Consider the following 11,720-nt stretch of genomic DNA (forward strand, 5'->3'; position numbering starts at 1 on the left):
TATATATATATATATGGAAGTTTCTACAGTCATAGGTTTCTCAACCCTCATAAGAGAAGCTTCTTTTTGCAGTAGATGGCAATTGATACAAAGACTCATAACTGGTCAAGGTGTAGAGAGCAAGAGACTATGGAATACTTAAATGGGACACTCTTTCCTCCCAAGACTCAGGGATCATTGTAGAAGGGGTGGAAAGATTGTAAGAGTCAAGGGTGGTGGATGATGACAAGGAAAACGGTGTTTTCCAGACACAATAAGGCAGATGTACATATGAATTCACAGCAGCTGTGAAAACATGAACCATATCTTCTCAAGCTCAAACTTGACCAAATCCCAGCATGGAGAGGTGCAGTGGGTAAGGTGTCCCACACCTGAGGAGCTATTTGCAATTTGTAGCTTCTGAGAAAAGGATACTCAGTCTTTGTTAGAGTCTGGCCCCTGGTAGGTCTATTGTGCTCCAGTAGACAACCACACACCTAAGGGTATATGGGTAGCACAAACTGGACTCAAAGGGTTAAAATAAAAAGAGCACAACATTGGGCAGATAGGAATTGGGAGTGGACTTGGAGTAGTTGGAGAGTATGGGTAAATATGATCAAAATACACTGTATAAAATTCTCAAAATTATATATATATATTATAAATTATATATGTGTGTGTGTGTGTGTGTGTGTGTGTGTGTGTAATTCAGATGCAGTGACACACACTTGTAATCCCAACACTGAAGAGGTAGAGGGGGTGAATTCCTGGGGCTCATTGGCCAGACAGTCTAGCCTACTTTACAAGTTCCAGGTCCATGAGAGGCACTGTCTCATAAAAGGTACCTGAGTACTATCCCCAGAACCTATGCAAAATAGCCAGGACTAATGGTACATGTCTGTAATGCAGCTGGGAAGGCAATTATAAGAGGAACCCTGGGGTTCTCTGGCCAGTGGCCTTGCCTAATCAATGATCCCCACACCAATGAGAGACCTTGTCTAAACAAACAAGGCAGATGGCTCTTAGGGAAGGACACTTGAAGTTGATCTCAGGCCTCAGCATGCACACATGTACATGCATGTTCACCAACATACATGACTACACACACAGGGCCAACTGTGAGCTGAGTCTTGTGTGTGGTGCTGCAGATAAAATGTCAAGTACAACTAATGAATCTTACTGCTGATTCTATACATTTATCTTCTGAGGCCCACCCCAACTCAGCCTACAACTTTACTCCATTATGAGTGAATGTTAGCCCAGTAGTTCCCCATTAACCATGAATTCACTTTGTTATTTCAGTTTCTTACAGTCAACATGCTCTGAAAATACTGAACAGTACACCATTCTGAATACTACTGTGAGATCTTGCACAACCCCACTCTGTTCTACCTAGAACATGAATCATTTCTTTATTCAGAGTATCTGTGCTGTGTAAACTGCCCTCCCACTCGTCATCTAGCGCTCACCAGATCAACTAGTCAGTCAGCAGATCAACTGTAATAACATCACAGTTCTTATAGAGGGTTTGGTGCTGTTCCTGATTTTAAGCATCCACTAGAGGAATTATAACATGCACCTTGAATCAGGAATGCTATAGTTAAATCTGCAGAAACCTTATTTCTAAATATAGACAAAGTATGAAGTTCTGGGAGTTAAGACTTCAATGCATGAATTTTAAATGGGCACAATTCAGCCCAGAGGATGGACACATCTATGACATGTGTGAGATCAGCTTTAATTGCAGCCCTACAAGATAGAAAGGACAATTTAATTTTGTCCCTGTGCTCAAGAAGAGATTATGAGGCTCAGGGAAATTGACAGATCAAGGGACTCCAGCCTCGAGACTCCTCAATGGGCACATTCTCTCTTCTTTTGGAGCAACATGTCTCTCTTCTGCCATCACTTCTGCTATTTCGACTGCCACTGAGATGCCAAATTCCTAAAGGTTCTGACCTCCACTAGTCCAGGTGTCAAGTTCAGACAGTCCCTGAAGCATTTCTCAGTCTGTTCTGACACAATGCTGGCAGTAGAGCTGGCACTGAGATCAGAGCTTGGTCCAGCACTTACACTGTGCTCAGCCCATCCATTCTGCCTCCTGAGAACAGCCGCAGAACTGAGAAGAGAATCAGCCAGTTGAAGCTGTAGGAACTGAAGTGCAGTACATTTTCAAATAGAAGACAAACTACCTATCAACCCAATCCCACCGAAAGATTGCTAATTATCACATATTTCTATTTCTTCAAGAATCTCTATGGACTCCAAACTTAATTGACCTGAGGTGATATTTACAGATCAGATATAATTCAGTCACCAGAATATCTTCCCTTAATCTATTGCTAGAATAAAATTATTCATTTTAAAATATGCCTGCACAGAGAGTGAGTATGTTGTCTTAAAGAATACAGGGAGGTAAGTGGCTTTATAAAAAGCTCATATAAATGCATGGCACGTAAGCATCACTCCCAGAGATGGACCAGAGAAACATGGACACCAGACAGCTCAGCTGAAAGCTAGAAGCAGAAAAAGGATTTTTGCCAAAGCTAACTACCCACGGGCTGTGGCACAGACATGCTGAAAGGAAGCCAGGGCACAGAAGAGCTGCCTTACCTCAGCTCCAGCTGTGACACTTACACTAAATCACTCCATATTTTTGAGTCTCATTGTCCTTGGTTGTAAAGTGAGGGGCGGGATTTAAGGATTTCCATGTTCTTTCTTGTTCTAATATTTTTCCTTAGGAAGAAATCAGGTAAATAAATTAGCAGCATGCTCTCTAAATGAACAGCACGTTCCAAAGAGGCACACAGTATCTACGCTGCTGAAAGACACGAAGTCCCTGGAAACACCCCCTCAGAGAGCTACTTTAGTACCTTAGAGATAAGTAGAAAGTTGAGATAGGAAGATTACAGGGTATCTCACAGTCTTGGCCCTGATACTCCTGAGAACACCTTGAGCCAGCAGCCCCTTTGCTCCAGCATAGCTGAGACAGGGTCAGATATGAAGACATTACAGGATATGGGGGTCTGGAAAATAAGATGGGGATGCTAGGGAAAACAAGCATCACCACAGACAAGGTTTATAAAACCAAAACCTATGCAAAAACCTAACGAGTAGTCATTCACAGATATGAACCCCAGAAGAGCAGAGATTGCAATCAACAATAAATGTCTATGGTAAGGTTGAGTTATGATGGCTCAGACATAAAATGTTTATCTTATAAGCACAAGTACCTGAATTCCTACTCCAAAACCCATGTTACAAAGAAAGCTGGGTATGATGGACATGCTTATAATCCTAACCCTGGGAGACAGAGACAGGAGAAAACTTGGAGCTGGTGGCTAAACTTGATGAGTTCCCAGCCAATAAAAGACACTGACTCAAAAAAAAGTTGGATAGTAATTGAGGAAAAACAGCTGAAGTTATCCTCTGGCCTCCACATACCTGTACACAAATGTGCACACCCACTCACACACAAATGCAATGCACAGGCACCTACATGAACACACAGACAAACACACACACACACACACACACACACACACACACACACCTGTTCTATAGAAAGGCTGACCAGGAAACTTGTTTTATTTAGCTTTCATACTGTTTATTAAGACTATATTAGCTTCCAACCTTTAAAAGTTGGGTGACATTTTTACGCAAAATATAGATTTCTAGCCCTCTTGAAAATTAAAATATTTGGTAATAGCCAACACGCTTAGCCTGATCATCATCATCTCTTGCTGAAGAATGGATTGACTGGCCTATCCAGTGTGTCACAGGCTCAGCCCTCAGCTTCATGGATAATGTCTGCTCTTTCCTCTTCTCTAGAAATAGAGAGCCAATCATAACAATCTTGTATTTGGATAAGTGGGCATGAGTTTTATTTCTGTCAAATTTTAGCTTCCCAACAATAACCACAGACGAGAGGCAGCACCCATCAAAGTCATGGAAAAAAAGATATTGGAAACAAACTGAATTCTAAATACCTACCCTTATATTCACAGAAAACTATAGCTCTTGCCACTCATCAAAGAAGCTTCTTTTTGCTGGATGCAGTGGTACACACCTTTAATCCAAGTACTCAAGAGGTAGTGGAAGGCAGATCTCTGTAGGATGGAGGCCAGCTTGGTCTATACAGCAAGTTTCAGGTCAAGCAGGGCTACAGGAAAATCCTGTCTAAAAAAAAAAAAAAAAAGATAAAAGAAAAGCGTCTTTTTGCAACAGGTGGAGACTACTACAACTTATCAGTTACCCAACTGATCCAAATGCAGACAGTGAGTGACTGTGTGGTGTCTAGCCCCAACCGAAATAGAGAGAGAGAGAGAGAGAGAAAGAGAGAGAGAGAGAGAATGTAATCCCTATACCTAAAAAGCTCAGGGAATATCACAAAAGAGGGAGCTGGGCAATTGGAAGAGTCAGAGGAACAGGACTCCTGCCACTGGATAATACATTCTAGACATGATAGGGAGGCTGTACCCATGAAATCTCCACAAATATGGCTGCCTCAAAAGACCTGCATAATAACAAAACCAGTCAACATGCCAAATGGAAGGGAGAAGTTTCACAGGGTCCCTCGAGATGAAGCTCTTCACCTCTCAGGTGGGACCCTGTCAGGCAATCAATGGCTGCTGAGGGAGGGAGAATTAGTTTTCTCCACGGACAAACTACTATTCCCTAAGAGGTTACCTAATCCCAAGTGGGCAGCCCTAAACACAGATACACATAAGCACCATTAAATGGACTATAAGTGTATGTGTGTGTATAAGAATAAAAATCAAGAAGATAAGAAATTATGAGGGGTTGGGGGACATGGAAGGAATTGGAGGGGAGGGAGGGGAGGGTTAGAAATGATGTAAATACAGAACTTACACATAAAATTCTCAAAAAACTTTCTTCCTACCATTCACATCCTCAAGGCAGCTGCCAAGATTACCAGCTCACCGGCACTGAGGATTTTTTTTTTCTTTAAAATCCTAATAAAATTGTAAAAGCTTTAAAAAAATAAAAGACTCTGTAGTGGTTTGAATGAGAACACTCCCCATAGGCTTCAAGTATTTGGACATTTTGTCCCCAATTGGTGGCACTGTTTTTTGGGAGGTTTTGCTGGAGGGAGCACATCACTGGGGGTCAACTTAGAGAGTTCTTAAGCCTTGCAGGATCTCCAGTTGCCCTCTGATTCCTGAGCTTGCTTGAAGATATGAGTTCTCTTTCTGCTCTGGCCACCTCTTGCCACCCTCTCCCCATCCCCCAATCATGTATTCTGATTCCTCTGGAACCTTAAGTACAAATGAACTCTTCCTTCTATAAGTTGTTTTGGTCAGTGTTTTATCAGAGCAACAGCAAAGTAACTAATACAGAAGTAAACCTGTGGTTCTCAATCAAGGGCAATTTTTCCTGCCATGGACATTTAGCAATGTCTACAGACAATGTTTTTGTCACCCCTTTGGATGAAAGAAATGGAGGATGTGTGTTTGTGCTGTTTAATAGACAAGAAATGGTAATTTTTTTAATCTTTGTATGTATGTATGTGCACATTCACGTGCGTAAGCACAGGTTCACACATGCCACACTATGTAGGTACTGATTCTCACCTCCCGCCTTGTTTGAGACAGGCTCTCTTGTTCTCTGCTGTACATGCCAGGCTGGTTGGCCTACGAGCTCCCAGGATTCTCCTGTCCCCACTACCCATCTTGCCACAGGAGTGCTGAAGTTATAGGCATGTGTTACCATACTCAGCTTTACGTGGGTTCTGGAAATCTGAACTTAGGTCCTACTGCTTACATAGCAAGTACTTTACAAACTAAGCTATTTCCCCAGCCTGAGAATAGCAATTCTAACACTCTAAAACCCACAGGACCATCCCTTCACAAAAATACAATTTTCAAGACCAAAGAATCAACAGTGCTGAGGTTGAAAGACCATGGGTTAAATCATACAGACTCACAGAGAGATTTGCAGAATGCTAACTGAGAAAACATGGTCCAGAGTGAGTGTGCATCATTTACAACAACAAACAAAAATGCACTCACGAATGTGAGAAAAGGCATGGTGATATGATTTGCATGAAATTAGGTATTTCTAGATCAATACGCATAAAAAGTTTTGTGAAGAAATAGGTCACCAAATGTTAGTGGGAGTAATCTGAGAGTGTTACCATTCCAGGTAACTTCTACTTTCTTCTTTATATAGCTTGGTTTTGTGCAAATAATTTTAAACAATTACAGTTATTTACACAATCATAAACCCACAATAGCAATGTTTTTATTACAAAAAATACCAATAGACGCCTTTGCATCTCTGGGCAGCCAAGTCCCACAGCTTCCTGGAGCCAGCAGCTTGCCTGGGTAAGTTTGGCTGCTGCGCCCACTGCACCTAGACTCCCCCAGCCTCATTCACCCTCCAAGCTCCCCTACCCCATCTCTCCTCCTAGCATGGGTACAGGCACATTTCCTGTCTTGGCACCCCAGACCTCCAGACTGACCTCTTGGCCCAAACTCTCCACTGCTTCCTGATTCTCTGCATCCAGACCAGACCAATTCCTCCCTCTAGTCCCCACCTCCCTTTGTACCTGTGGGCTGCCCAGCCCCTCAGCTTCCTGGAGCCAGCAGCTTGCCTGGGTAAGTTTGGCTGCTGTCCCCAGTGCATCTTGACTCCCCCAGCCTCATTCGCCTTCCCAGTTCCCCACCCCATCTCACCTCCTAGCATGGGCACTGGCCCATCTCTTGTCTTGACAACCCAGACCAGTGGACTGATGTCTTAGCCCAGAATCCACAACTGCTTCCTGATCCTCTGCGTCCAGACCAACCAAATTCTACCCTGTAGTCCCCAGGAGCCCTCGGGCCTCTTCTCATCCCCACCTCCCTTTGCATCCCTAGGGGCCAGCATGTTTCCTGGGCCCTGTTCCCAGGCAAGCCCAGGCCTCAAATTCCTGAGGCCAGCATCTATCCTGGAGGGATCCAGACCTTAGGAGAAACCCTGAGAGCATCTGATCTTCATCCTACTTGGGCCTCTGTGGGAACTCCTGAGCAGCAAGATGAAAGCAATTTGGCCACTCCAATATAAAATCAAAAGAGAGAAGCTGAAGCCTAGACCAACAAGCTTTTCATGGCCAAAAAATAAACCACAAAGCCACATAAAGTTTACAAAAAGAAGCACACCTAAACTCAACAAAGGAAGGCTTGAGTCTCACATAAGAACCAAAATCTACAAAAGAAATCCACATGTCAAAGTCACAGAGAAAAACTAATAAAATGAGAAATCAAAATAATATACCCCCACCAAGTACCATCAGTCCTCTAGAGGAGTATGATGAGACCCTTCTAGAGATAACACAGGACATGAAACTTAAAAGAGCAATTATAAACATGATAAAATAATTCATTGAATTTAAAGAATACACAAAGAAATCAAAGAACTGAAAGAATATAGTGATAAACTTCTGAATGAATTCAGAAAAGAGTTAGAAATATTGAAGAATGCTCAGGCTGAAATGAAGGAGAAAGAAGTTAAATACTCAGTAAGCCGATTAGAAATGACAGGAAAAAGCCTTACCAATATGATGAATGAAATGGAAAACAGGATATCAAGACTGGAAGATAAAGTGAATGAATTAGCTCACTCAAGCAAAGATTATGAAAAATTTAAGAAAACACAAGAATGGAATATGCAGGAATTGTGTGACACCATAAAAAGACCAAACTTATGAATCATAGGCATACAGTAAGAAGAAGAATTTCAGGATAATAGTATGGACCAGAACTTCAACAGGATTGTAGAAGAAAATTTCCCCAAATAAAAGAAAGACATGCCCAGACAAGAAGCATATGGAGCACCAAATACACAGGACCAGAAAAGAAACTCTCCATGGCACATCACAGCAAAAACACTAAACATACAGAACAAAGAGAGAATACTGAAAACTGCAAAAGAAAAACAAGTCACATATAAAGGAAAACACATCAGTATTACAGCTGACTTTTCAGTGCAAACTATGAAAGCCAGAAGAGCCTGGACCAAAGCATTCCCAGTTCTAAATGACCACAGATGCCAACCCAGATTACTTTACCCAGCCAAAATGTCTATTATATTTGAAGGGAGAGAAAAATCTTCCATGACATAAATAGACTGAAAACATTGATGTCCACAAAACTAGCCCTTCAGAGAGTTCTTGAAGCAATACAAAGAGCTGAAGAAAGGAGCAACTATACCGAAGGAGTTAGGGAAAGAAACTTAGTGAAGGTATAACTGTGGAAATGCACAGCTATACCAAGAATGTGAACATAAATAAAAATGACCGGAATCAATACACATCTTTCATTAATAACTTTAAATATCAATGGATTGAACTCCCCAGTCAAAAGACAGATTAGGTCAATGGATTAAGAAACAAAACCCATCTCTTTTTTGTCTGCAAGAAACTCATCTCACTTTCAAGGATGGGTACTACCTTAAGGTGAAAGAATGGGAAAAAAATATACCAAGCGAATGGTGCTAAGAAAAAAGCAGGTGTTGCAATTCTAATATCTGACAAAAGAGATTTTAAACTAAAGCTAATCAGAAGAGATAAAGAGGGCCACTTCATTCTGATCAAAGGAATAATTAATGATGAAGATATTACAATCATGAACACATATTCACCAAAATTTGGTGCACCCAACTTCATAAAATCAGTACTACAGGACTTTACGACCCAGATTAATCCCAACTCATTAATAGTGGGTGACTTCAATACCATTGTCTCCATTAGATAGGTCAACAGGGCACAGAACTAACAGAGAGACATCTGAACTAAACAACACCCTACATCAAATGGGCCTAACAGATATCTACTGAATATTCCACCCAAGCACCAAAGAATATAGTTTTTATTCAGTGCCCCATGGAATTTTTTCCAAAATCAACCATATACTGGGGCACAAAACAAATCTCAGCATATAAAAAACATTGAAATAATTCCATTCATTCTATCAGACCACAGTGCGATAAAGTTTAAAATCAACACCAGAAGAAACCCTAGTAATTACTTGAACACATGGAGACTAAACAACACACCCCTGAATGATGAATGGGTAAAAGAAGAAATTAAGAAAGAAATAAAAGTATTCCTGGAACTAAATGAAAAGGACAATACAACACAACAAAACCTCTGAGACACATTGAAAACAGTACTTAGAGGGAAGTTTATAGCTCTAACTGCCTACATTAAAAAAATCAGAAAGAACACATATAAATGACTTAACATTGCAACTCAAGACACTTGAAAAGCAACAGCAAATGAAACTCAAACCCAGCAGACAAGATAGAAGAGAAATATAAAAATTAGAGCAGAAATTAATGAAATAGAAACAAAGGAAACAATACAAAGAATCAATGAATCCAAGAGCTGGTTCTTTGAAAAGATAAGCAGGACTGACAGACCACTAGCCCAGTTAACCAAAAGAAAGAAAGAAAACCTCTAAATCAACAAAATCAGAGATGAAAGGAGGAACATCACAAATGACACCAAAAAGATTCAGAACATTATAAGGGAATACTTTAAAAACTTATATGCAACTAAATTTATAGACCGAAAAGAAATGGGCAGGTATTTTGGGAACCACCAAAACTAAACCAAGAAGAGTTTAACAGCTTAAACAGACCCATAACACATAAGAAAACTGAAGCAGTAATACAAAACCTCCAAGTTAAAAAAAGCCCAGGACCAGATGGATTTACAGCAGAATTCTACCAGACATTTAAAGAGGATCTACCTCCAATATTACTTAATTTCTTTTAAAAGGGTAGAAATGAAGGGAGAACTTCCAAATTCTTTCTATGAAGCCAGCATCACTCTAATATCAAAGCTAGGTAAAGATACAACCCAAAAAAGCAAACGATAGAACCATATCCTTAATGAACATAAGTGCAAAAATTCTCAACAAAATACTTGCTAGCCAAATACAGACACACATCAGAAAGATCATCCACCATGATCAAGTCGGCTTTATTCCAGAGATGCAGGGATGGTTCAATATACATAAGTCAAAAAATGTCATAAATCATATAAACGGGCTCAAAAACAAGAACCACATGATCATCTCAATAGATGTAGAGAAGGCCTTTGACAAAATTCAACATACATTTATGTTCAAATATGACAATAACATATACATTTGTGTTCCCAATAGAGGGAATTGGACTGGAAGGAACATGCCTCAACATAATTAAAGCCATATACAACAATCCCACAGCCAACATCATTCTAAATGGAGAAAAACTTGGAAGCACTCCCATTGAAATCAGGAAGCAGGCAAGGCTGTTCACTATCCCCACTCCTTTTTAACATAGTACTTGAAACTCTTACAAGAGCAGTAAGATAAGAAAAGGAAATTAACAGTAATAATTGGAAAAGAAGAGATGAAAGTATCCTCTTTTGCACATGATATGATGTTATACCTAAGATATGCCAAAAATTCCATCAGAATACTCCCAGAAATTATTAACCCGTTCAGTAAAGTGGCAGGTTACAAAATTAATCTACAAAAGTCTGTAACCTTTCTATATACCAATAACAAGCAATCAGAGAAAGAATACATGGAAACAGTCCCTTTCACAATAGCTACAAAATAATAAAATAAAATATCTAGTATTAAACCTGACCAAAGACCTCTACAATGAAATTTTAAAATCTTTAAAGAAAGAGATTGAGGAAGACATCAGAAGATGGAAGGACCTCCCATGCTCATGGATTGGAAGAATTAATATTGTGAAAATGACCATCCTCCCAAAAGCCATTTATAGATTCAATGCAATGCCAATCAAAATCCCCATGACATTCTTCACAGAGTTGGAAAAAAATCTAAGATTCATATGGAAGTACAAAAGACCTTGGATGGCCAAAGCAACCCTGAGCACTAAGAGCAATGCTGGGCCAGGGGATACTATAGCAACTTTAAACTGTATTACAGAGCAATAGTCAAAAAAACAACATGGTACAGGCACAAAAATAGACCCATGGATTGATGGAACAAAGTTAAAGACCCAAATATAAATACATGCAAATATAAATACACGCCTTGCACAAAAGTCAACTCCAAATGGATCAAAGAACTCAATGTGAAGCCTGAAACTCTGAAACTGTTAGAAGAAAACATTGGCAATAACCTACAAGACATAGATGTAGGAAAGGATTTTCTAAACTGGACATCAATTGCTCTGGAGGCAAGGTCAAGAATTAACAAATGGGATCTCATTAAAAGAAAAAGCTTCTGTATATCAAAAGAAGCAACAAAGGAAGTAAAAAGAAAACCTAGAGAATGGGTAAAAATCTTCACCAGCAACACATATGACCCAGGTTTAACATCCAGAATATATAATGAACTCAAAACACAAAGAATCAAGAAAGGAAGTAACCCAATTAAAAGATGGGCTAAGGAACTGAACAGAGAGTTCTCAAAAGAATAAATAAAGATGGCTCAGAAGCATCTTAAAAGGTGTTCAACATCATTAGTAATTAGGGAAATGCAAATTAAAACCACTTTAAGATTTCATCTTACCCCAGTAGTCAGACTAGCTAAGATCAAGATAACAAATAATACCAAATGTTGGAGAGGATATGGGTCAAAGGGAATGCTCATCCACTGCTGGTGGGATTGCAAACTTGTTCAATCCCTATGGAAAGCAGTGTTGAGAACTCTTGAAAAACTACAAAGTAACCTACCATTTGACTCAGTTATACCACTCCTTGGCATATACCCAAAGAA

Source organism: Nannospalax galili, unplaced genomic scaffold, assembly GCF_000622305.1.
Source record: "Nannospalax galili isolate Female #2095 unplaced genomic scaffold, S.galili_v1.0 scaffold135, whole genome shotgun sequence".
Taxonomy (NCBI): domain Eukaryota; kingdom Metazoa; phylum Chordata; class Mammalia; order Rodentia; family Spalacidae; genus Nannospalax; species Nannospalax galili.